Below are 10,038 nucleotides of genomic sequence, written 5' to 3'. Positions count from 1 at the left end.
TAATCGTGACCGTTTTTAGACGTCGCGTTTCGGTCTTGATTATGTTCCAAAGGAAGCAGGTTTGACCTCAACTCGGTCGCGTTTTGAGGTGTGTGGCTTGGCTAAAGCGCTTTTTTTTAGCTTTTGCAAAATTTAACGAACGGAAATTTAGCGAAAAGCAAAAAAATAAATTAAGGTGGTGGAGGTGGTACACGTGTCTATCAGTACTATTTGTCCTTTTTACTCTACTCTTCGCCCTAGCATTTATTCCTTGGCTTGGAATGTGCTGTTCTATCGTCCTGCTACTGCTATCACATATCAGCTGTGTGTGGGGAAAGTGAAGGGAAGACATTATTGTGATATTTGCCAACCTGCTCAGGTCTGTATTTCTGTAAGGAAACTTCTGAAGAGAAAGCGGAATTGAACGGATTCTTACCATGAGTGTTGCGGCGCTCGTCTGAAGATGATGCTACGGCGATAGCGTGTCAGAGAGTTACTAACTAGTGCGTTTTATTCTACGCGCAGCGCGTGAAACTTTAATCTTAATCCGCTGCGTTGAAGTCATGGTTTTGGTTCGAGGATGCATCAAAATGTTGCGTAATGTGTGTGCGCAATAATATGTTGCGATTTTGTAGTTAGTCAAATGATATTGTTTTATTGTGGTTTTTTCAATTGTTGTCTTTTTTTAGTGTATTCCTTGAGTTTCGAGTTGGTTGTGTTCTGTTGTGAAATTGTCGAAATGGAAATAAAAACTGTTTTTGTCAACGGCGTTCCGTGGATTATTGTGGAAGATGGATCGTTTCTAGAACAACCGTATTAAAAGAGGCGCTGCTCGCAAAGACAGGCGAATGAAGAATTTGCAACATCAACCAGGCCAGATGAAGGGCTTCTCCCTCGTTCGGATTTTGAATTAGCACGGCTAGAAACGGAGGAACAGCTAGAGAATTTTGATCAAGGCCTAAATGTAAATTCGGAGTACAAGCCACAAGTAGAGAAGTTTTTGCGCCGGTAAATTCTTCGCGCAGACTTAATAATCCTTGGAAGGTATAATAATACGAAGCGCGAGGCTACATAACGACATCTATGGCACGATATTCTACTGATCTGCATCAGGCGGTCGATTTGTTGTTCAGCAAACCATTTTTCAGAAAACAACCCATAACTGAACTCTATCATTTATTTAACAAACCCCAGCTATGGGAACTTGAACAAAAAACAATTGCATTTTGTAGTTGTTGTGGTTTAAGATATTTCAGACAATCTCAAAGATAGTTTTATTATGTTCTAGATATTACAATGTAGCAACAGATAAATGGTGCGTTCACAAAATTATTGCTGTGGTGTCCAGCTAATTTAAATGTGTACATATTTGTGCGCAAAGTAACATGTTATGTTTGGCCAGAAAATACGTAAGATTCCAATGTTATTTCCGCCACTGCAGTTGACCGCCAACTACCAGACTGAGGACGTCCCTTCAGTCGTCCTGAACAGTGTGAAGCAGTGACACAAAAGTAAACTGGTCAAACACAGAAGATCAGCACCGTTCGACAGGTCACGGGTTTATCCTTTGCTCGATATACAATGATTGTATAGTGTTAAGAGGAAATAATTTGTGCAGACATATACGGAAAATAATTTGTCCGCTCAGAAGGCTTCACAAAAGGAATCTTATAGTCTAATCTTAAATCTAATAACGCGTCAGAGGAGGAAACAAACATAGAGGATTATAAGGAGTCATTAATTAGTCGGACTCGAAAAGCAGATATGGAGATGTTACAATCGAAATGATAAAAAAGCAGTTAAATGATTTCATAGCTCGCAGAAAAGGATAATTTTGGCCGTATAGGGTAAGGCCCGCCGGAATGAATATAGATAGTAAGGATGGGGCATATATTTTGTTGAGGAGAATCTTAGCGATGAAAATAGCTTGCGCATGTGAGAGGAGTGATTTTAGATCTTCAATTCCCAGCATTCTGAAACGAATGGAGTAGGGAGGCATCGGATACGTACGGATATGTACGGGGCATATTGTTCGTGTCATATACCATCCGTGCCATCCGAGACAGACCGCAGCTACTAAAAACTTGAAAAAAGTCCGAAAATTGTATGGTTTTCTATTGAAATCAGGTCAAACTTTCAAGGGTCTACGACGCGAAATAAAGAAGTTACAGGCGTTTAAAGAAAAAAAAACATTTTTGTAAAAATTTTGACTCTAAAAACTTGAAAAAAGTCCGAAAATTGTATGGTTTTCTATTGAAATCAGGTCAAACTTTGAAGGGTCTAGGACGCGAAATAAAGAAGTTACAGGCGTTTAAAGAAAAAAAAACATTTTTGTAAAAATTTTGACTTTAAAAACTTGAAAAAAGTCCGAAAATTGTATGGTTTTCTATTGAAATCAGGTCAAACTTTGAAGGGTCTAGGACGCGAAATAAAGAAGTTACAGGCGTTTAAAGAAAAAAAAAGTTTTTGTAAAAATTTTGACCGGCGTTGCGGTTCAAATCACTCATGTTGATAAAATAAAATCGTTTGAACACTTGCGATGTAATCACTGGAGTTGGTTGCTTGTGTAGTGTCTTGTTTTTTCGGATGATGCAAAATACAGATCCTTCAATTTAAAGCAACCGATCCTTTTGTGATATACATGGCGGTACCGTTCGTTGCCATAATGACCTCGTTGTAATAATGGCACCGTTTAGTGTTACAAGCATAAATGTTTGGAATAGTAAAAATTATACATTAAACCTTCTTCTACATATCGTGCCATATAACTTATGACAGGATTTTCATCCGAAACATCAGCGCGCTTGCAAAATCATCCAGTTCCTCATATCAAAAACCGGTGCAAAAATGTAATCCTTCACACGGCAAATTTGACGAAGAAAATGCACATGTGTGTGCGCAATATGAAATAATGAGCACGAGCGAGACCGCATGACGCCGAAGAAGCAAACAGCATGAGAATATCGTTCAGTCATCGAGCGAGCTTTCGATTCGGCGAGAGAGCAAGCAGGAGAGCAACAGCGGTTAGAAAGAGCACTCTTTAATTTTGGCCGTTGGAAGTCTAATTGTTCTCTTTGGGTTGAGGGGAATTGATGTCAGCTCCTGAAAATCAGGAGATAATTTTTACCCGAATGATCATCCACTACAGGGTAATTGGAAACAAATATTAGCACGATTTCAAAAATATGCATTATAATTTTTGTGGGGATTTTAAGGGGAAATTTAGCGAAATAGAGTGAAACAAATTGTATTGTTTGTTGCATGTTTGTAAACTATAATGCGGTTGCTATTAGCTGCCGGTAAATTGATTAATGAATGCTCATAATGTCTGTGGTTCTATTAGTGTGGTTTTATTTAAATTTTAAGATTATTTACTGTTTTGAAAATTGTCTCAACACTGACTGGTTTGAAAAATCGTGCAAAAGAAGATTTGTTATTTTTTAACATATTTTTGTTTTATTTTTATAACTAAACATTAAATATAAGTAAGAAAGATCACGTTCATGTGGGGTCTACATGGTTGAGGATAAAAAATCATCCGCTCTTTAGTGGTGTTATTAGCCAATAAAACTTGTATTCCTGCACTAGTATTATTAAAAACGTAGTACATGTACATGCTTATCAGTACATGGAGAACCTTAAGGAACGAATGCGTGTCATCTATCTCACTTGCACTAGCGATCGCTCTCACGGGTTTGAAGCAATGCACGCACGATATCGCCAACAATGTTTTAGCACGAACTACTATGATAGGTTCTTCACTGAATACATCGTTTTTACATCAATGCATACTTTATTTCTTCAAGTATCTTTTTTATGTTCTTTATGTTTTTTATGTTGTATTTAGTATAGATTTCGCGGTAAGGATCTCATTAAATCGTATGGATTTTAGAACAATTTCAGTCTAACAACGTTGCAAATGTTTCCGGGATTACAACAATGTAGTTTGAACAGTATTCTACACGGGGATATCATAAAGTTTTTTAACAGTTTCTCATGGATTTAAATGTATTTCGCTCCAGTTTTGCGAAAATATTAGGTCCATAAACTGGACCTATAATCCAACTTTGAATAAGTAATAATCAAAAAATACAGTAATGGTATTCCAAGAACCATGTGGTTGTAATATCAAACAGAAGAGAGAGTTCTAATGATTATGACATTATTTTATGATTTAATAAAAAAGATCCTGAGGATGTCGTGCCGATAAAGAAGAAGGAGTTTAAGTACACTGCATACTCCTCTGGCGTAGCCGTGTAACCGAGCCGATATGATTAGTCAAATAGAAACAAATGTTTTACGTAACCAAGGATATATAAAATCCAAGGATATTTTCGATCAATTTAGTACCTTTTTAATTACATTTTGTGCTATAAAGTAACTCTGCTGTTAAATTTCCAACAATCGCACAATCGGCACAAATTTGTTGGGGCCCCCAATACGGCAAGTCCCTGTGCGACCGCCTACTCCGCATACCGTTTGATCCGCCGCTGTGGTGACAGCAGCACTTTTTTAACTGTGGAAAAAATACAATTTTCCTCGCATGCTAATGAACACACATCCGAATTATGCTCGTTCTAATGCACCCATTTCTGTGAAGGAACGCACTTTCGATTACTGTAAAATGGAATGACAAATGCACGGGCAGGGTTATCACCGATATCGGGATTGGATTCATACAACCTACAAGCGACAGATCTGGTCGTCGATTTTCGCACTGAATCAATATTCTAATCTTGTAACGGGTGTAAGGACGAGGCTGTACCATATTCATTTAATTAATTAACGCACCACACCACTCGGTGATCGGTTCGTAGCTATGGTAACGATGAGCATGGATTTTGCGGTGCGTTACGATTGCCAACTTCTCTGCTGATTGCAGACCATTCACCGTTCACAATCATCTAGCTACGATTGATTCCAAAACCATGCTGGGCCCATATCAATGCCCGTTTCAAATGGATGTATGCAATTGGATATCGTGGAATTGATTTGAAATAATTATGCGCCCTCCCCACGATAGGCGGATGAAAGCGAGCACGAGGGGGACAAACATAAAATGTTGGTTGAACAAAAACAGAAAAACACACACATTATGCTTCGTAATTGCAACGGGGAACAAACATTCCACCATCTTTCGAATTGATAAAATGAGACATCGGGGCACTTTTGCATCAGTGCAATGGAAATCGCAAATGTGCTAAATTATTCCATCATCATTATGCCACACTCCAAACACTCGCCCTTAATTGGTAACACCAATGCCAGTGTGTGTGCTTCGGTTTGGCATGATGGAATAACTGTTCATTAATATTACCAATAATTTATGTCGCGTAAAGCATAATTATTTGAGCTCCGTTCCCTTTTCGCCCAACAGGTCCCTTTGGCTAGTCGGTTAGTCGGTGTGAGATTGAAACCGGCATTTGCTATATGTTTTTTTGTGCGTTAATTTAGGTATGCTGTCTACTTCCAGGGCATTTATAAACTATTTATTACAATAAAATGGATCCTGTAAGTGTATTTGAGTACCATTCACGAGCAAGCCCCAAAACCATTCTTGCTGGGTGAATTTGATGCATTCGGCATTCGACATCATGATCCGTGGCCTACTCCGCATTCGAAATGATCATTACTGTTTCATTGCACTATGAATAACGCATTTCGTACCGGTACCCGGGCCGGTTGGGACGATCATCGAAGGACGTGCATCAAACGTGCAAATCGCGCAATGGAACCCAAACGCAAACCCCTAATTGCAGTGGTCACCGGGCGTGTGAGCGTGTGCCGGTATTTCACCGTGGTGCGTACGGTGTTGCCCGTAATCCGATGATGAGCCCCCGGGATTGGGCATTGGAAAATGAACATCAAATTAGCTTGTTACGAATTTAATTCGGTTGTTACCTTTTTCTGAGTCCCGTTCTCGCCCGTCCCGTCCAAACCGGGGGGATGGGAAATTTTCAATTTCTGCCAGCATAATTTATGCATACGGAGAGGGGAGGCCGTCTGATTACTCTGGTGCTGGTGCTCTAATTTTTTGTCCACATCAATTTATATTATTCGTTGTTTTATTGGTATGTGCCACCCACGGTCGTATTCCCTACATCGCCGGCTACCCCAAACTTTGCCCAAAACGGTCATTAGGGGACCATTTTGGTGGGGGACTACATTTCTGTCGAATTTTGGGTAATTTTCTACATCGCTCGAATGCATTTACGTTACATTCCGCCGGGGGAGGGATGAAGGGTGCTTTTTTGTGCAAAGGGGAAACCGAAGGGTGGAATGTGCTCATAGAATAATTGTAATAATTTGCATTAATCGTTCGAAAGTACATGTGCACATTGACCCACAGAGCAGGTGGTGGATATCAAGCATAATGAGTGCGGGCTTTAGTAATAATCCCCCGATCAAAGCGAAACTAACTACATACCGTATTATGCAAGCTAATCAAACGAGGTCCGGGCGGCATGGCAAACCAGGCCAGTTCAATCGAAGAAGGATAAAAATGCTTCGCGGGAGTAGAGCTTATCGATCCTCTGTTGGGGATTCGGTTCGTTTGTTCGTTTTTATTCAAGGTCGTAGCAAATATGGATAATAAGATTCTATCTCGAATTCACAAGTAACGATTATAATAACATGCTGATTAAATAGTGTGTTTAGTGCTTTGCCGTTAGGTATTGAAATAGAAACTCACCTCAGCGATCTTGATCCAACTGCAGAAGTTCGACGGGCATTGCGGGTTGTTATTAGCATGCAAGAGCTACATGTTTCATAATCTGCATGGCTTTACTCCCCAGATTGATCTTACCCAGATTGTCTGTAAATAATTGTTAGCTATTGATGTAGGTTGAGCCTGAATCTGAATCAGTGGAGGATCAATCCCCTTGGAGGCCCAGGGCGCAGCGGCGGTTCAAACGGTAGGCGGAGTAGGCGGTCGCCTAGGGCCTCGCCGTGTTGGGGGCCCCAAACAACTTGTGCCAATTGTGCAATTTTTGGAAATTTAGCAGCAGAGTTAATTTATAGCACAAAATGTAATTAAAAAGGTAAAAATTTGATCGAAAATATCCTTAGATTTTATATATCCTTGGTTAGATAATTATTTTTTATTTGATTAGCTATATCGGCCCGGTTACACGGCTACGCAAGAGAAGTATGCAATGTACTCAAACTCCTTCTTCTTTATCGGCACGACATCTTCAGGATGTTTATGCCTACCATTTCTAGTTTTATTGGTACTTTATTTACCCGTAGGATAGTCAGTGCTGCGTACGGAGGTTTGGTGGTCCAAATGAAATTTTTCCGTGGTCCTGTCTTGTACAGACCGACTGCGCTACCAATACACCATCTGGCCGCCCCGTGAACCCTTATATGTCCTTTTACTTCAGCCTATTCATGTATTCTATTTCTTGAACGGGATTTTTTCATCTGTTCGTAAATGATCCTATCGTTAGATGCTAGAATAGAAATCATGCTTGTTTTCACTTCCGCAATATTCGCAAGCTATTGCCATTGCGATACTCGTGGTGTGGTATTGTTTTCTCTCCCCGATTGAACCGTGAAAATGTCCAGCCTACGTGTTTCGAAACAGTATTGTGGTGGAGTGTTGTGTTTAGTATTTCGATTGTCACAATTTCTGCAAGTTTGCAAGCCGGTAATGATGTTATAACCGACACAATCTGTCAGTGTACTACGAAATAGCTAGCATTGATAGCATGAAACGGAAAGCATCCTTCATCTCGCTCAAACTTCCCGTCGACTGGTACGAAATTCCACACAAACCAGCTGTTTTCAGATTTCCGATACCAGGAAAGCATCCACGGAAGAGGTAGCACCTAGTGCAGCAATTTTGCTCGAAAACCGGCGAAAGGTATGCAATATTTAAACACTAACTTTCCCGTTGGTCGAGTAAAATTTTACAGCAATTTTGGTCGAAAACCGCCGAAAGTTATGCAATGTTTAAACACTAACTTTCCCGTTGGTCGTGAAAAATTTCTTCGAAAACTACCAGTTTTTGAATGTATAATACCAGGAGAGCATCCACGGAAGAGGTAGCTCCTGGTACTGCGCCGTAAGGTATGCAATGTGTATACACTAACTTTGCAAACAATTTTCCGCCGTAAGGTATGCAATGTTTATACACTAACTTTGCAATCAATTTTCCGCCGTAAGGTATGCAATGTTTATACACTAACTTTTCATACAAACCAGCTGTTTTCAAATTTCCGATACCAGGAGAGCATGTCTCTCAAGAGGTAACATCTTTCTTCCCCCTCCCCCCTACCCTCACCATCGGGCGATGGCGGCCAAGATGGCGGACAAGATGGCGGACAAGATGGCGGACCAGATGGCGGACAAGATGGCGGACAAGATGGCGGACAAGATGGCGGCCAAGATGGCGGCCAAGATGGCGGCCAAGATGGCGGACAAGATGGCGGCCAAGATGGCGGACAAGATGGCGGACTCAAAATGGTGGACAAGATGGCGGCCAAGATGGCGGACAAGATGGCGGCCAAGATGGCGGCCAAGATGGCGGACAAGATGGCGGAAAAGATGGCGGACAAGATGGCGGACACAAAATGGCGGACAAGATGGCGGACAAAATGGCGGACAAGATGGCGGCCAAGATGGCGGAAACAAAATGGCGGCCAAGATGGCGGACAAGATGGCGGACACAAAATGGCGGACAAGATGGCGGACAAGATGGCGGACAAGATGGCGGACACAAAATGGCGGACAAGATGGCTGCCAAGATGGCGGACAAGATGGCGGCCAAGATGGCGGACACAAAATGGCGAACAAGATGGCGAACAAGATGGCGGAAAAGATGGCGGCCAAGATGGCGGACAAGATGGCGGACAAGATGGCGGCCAAGATGGCGGAAAAGATGGCGGCCAAGATGGCGGACAAGATGGCGGACAAGATGGCGGACAAGATGGCGGCCAAGATGGCGGACAAGATGGCGGCCAAGATGGCGGACAAGATGGCGGACAAGATGGCGGACACAAAATGGCGGACAAGATGGCGGACAAGATGGCGGACAAGATGGCGGCCAAGATGGCGGCCAAGATGGCGGACAACATGGCGGACAAGATGGCGGACAAGATGGCGGACACAAAATGGCGGACAAGATGGCGGACAAGATGGCGGACAAGATGGCTGACCAGATGGCGGACAAGATGGCGGACAAGATGGCGGACAAGATGGTGGACAAGATGGCGGACAAGATGGCGGCCAAGATGGCGGCCAAGATGGCGGCCAAGATGGCGGCCAAGATGGCGGACAAGATGGCGGACAAGATGGCGGCCAAGATGGCGGACAAGATGGCGGACTCAAAATGGTGGACAAGATGGCGGCCAAGATGGCGGACAAGATGGCGGCCAAGATGGCGGACAAGATGGCGGACAAGATGGCGGACACAAAATGGCGGACAAGATGGCGGACAAAATGGCGGACAAGATGGCGGCCAAGATGGCGGAAACAAAATGGCGGCCAAGATGGCGGACAAGATGGCGGACACAAAATGGCGGACAAGATGGCGGACAAGATGGCGGACAAGATGGCGGACACAAAATGGCGGACAAGATGGCTGCCAAGATGGCGGACAAGATGGCGGCCAAGATGGCGGACACAAAATGGCGAACAAGATGGCGAACAAGATGGCGGAAAAGATGGCGGCCAAGATGGCGGACAAGATGGCGGCCAAGATGGCGGCCAAGATGGCGGAAAAGATGGCGGCCAAGATGGCGGACAAGATGGCGGACAAGATGGCGGACAAGATGGCGGACAATATTGCGGACAAGATGGCGGCCAAGATGGCGGACAAGATGGCGGACAAGATGGCGGACACAAAATGGCGGACAAGATGGCGGACAAGATGGCGGCCAAGATGGCGGACAAGATGGCGGACAAGATGGCGGACAAGATGGCGGACACAAAATGGCGGACAAGATGGCGGACAAGATGGCGGACAAGATGGCGGATCAGATGGCGGACAAGATGGCGGACAAGATGGCGGACAAGATGGCGGCCAAGATGGCGGCCAAGATGGCGGCCAAGATGGCG

The sequence above is a fragment of the Anopheles moucheti genome, chromosome 2 (assembly GCF_943734755.1).
Source record: "Anopheles moucheti chromosome 2, idAnoMoucSN_F20_07, whole genome shotgun sequence".
Classification (NCBI taxonomy): domain Eukaryota; kingdom Metazoa; phylum Arthropoda; class Insecta; order Diptera; family Culicidae; genus Anopheles; species Anopheles moucheti.
Note: the sequence above shows the minus strand (reverse complement) of the source record.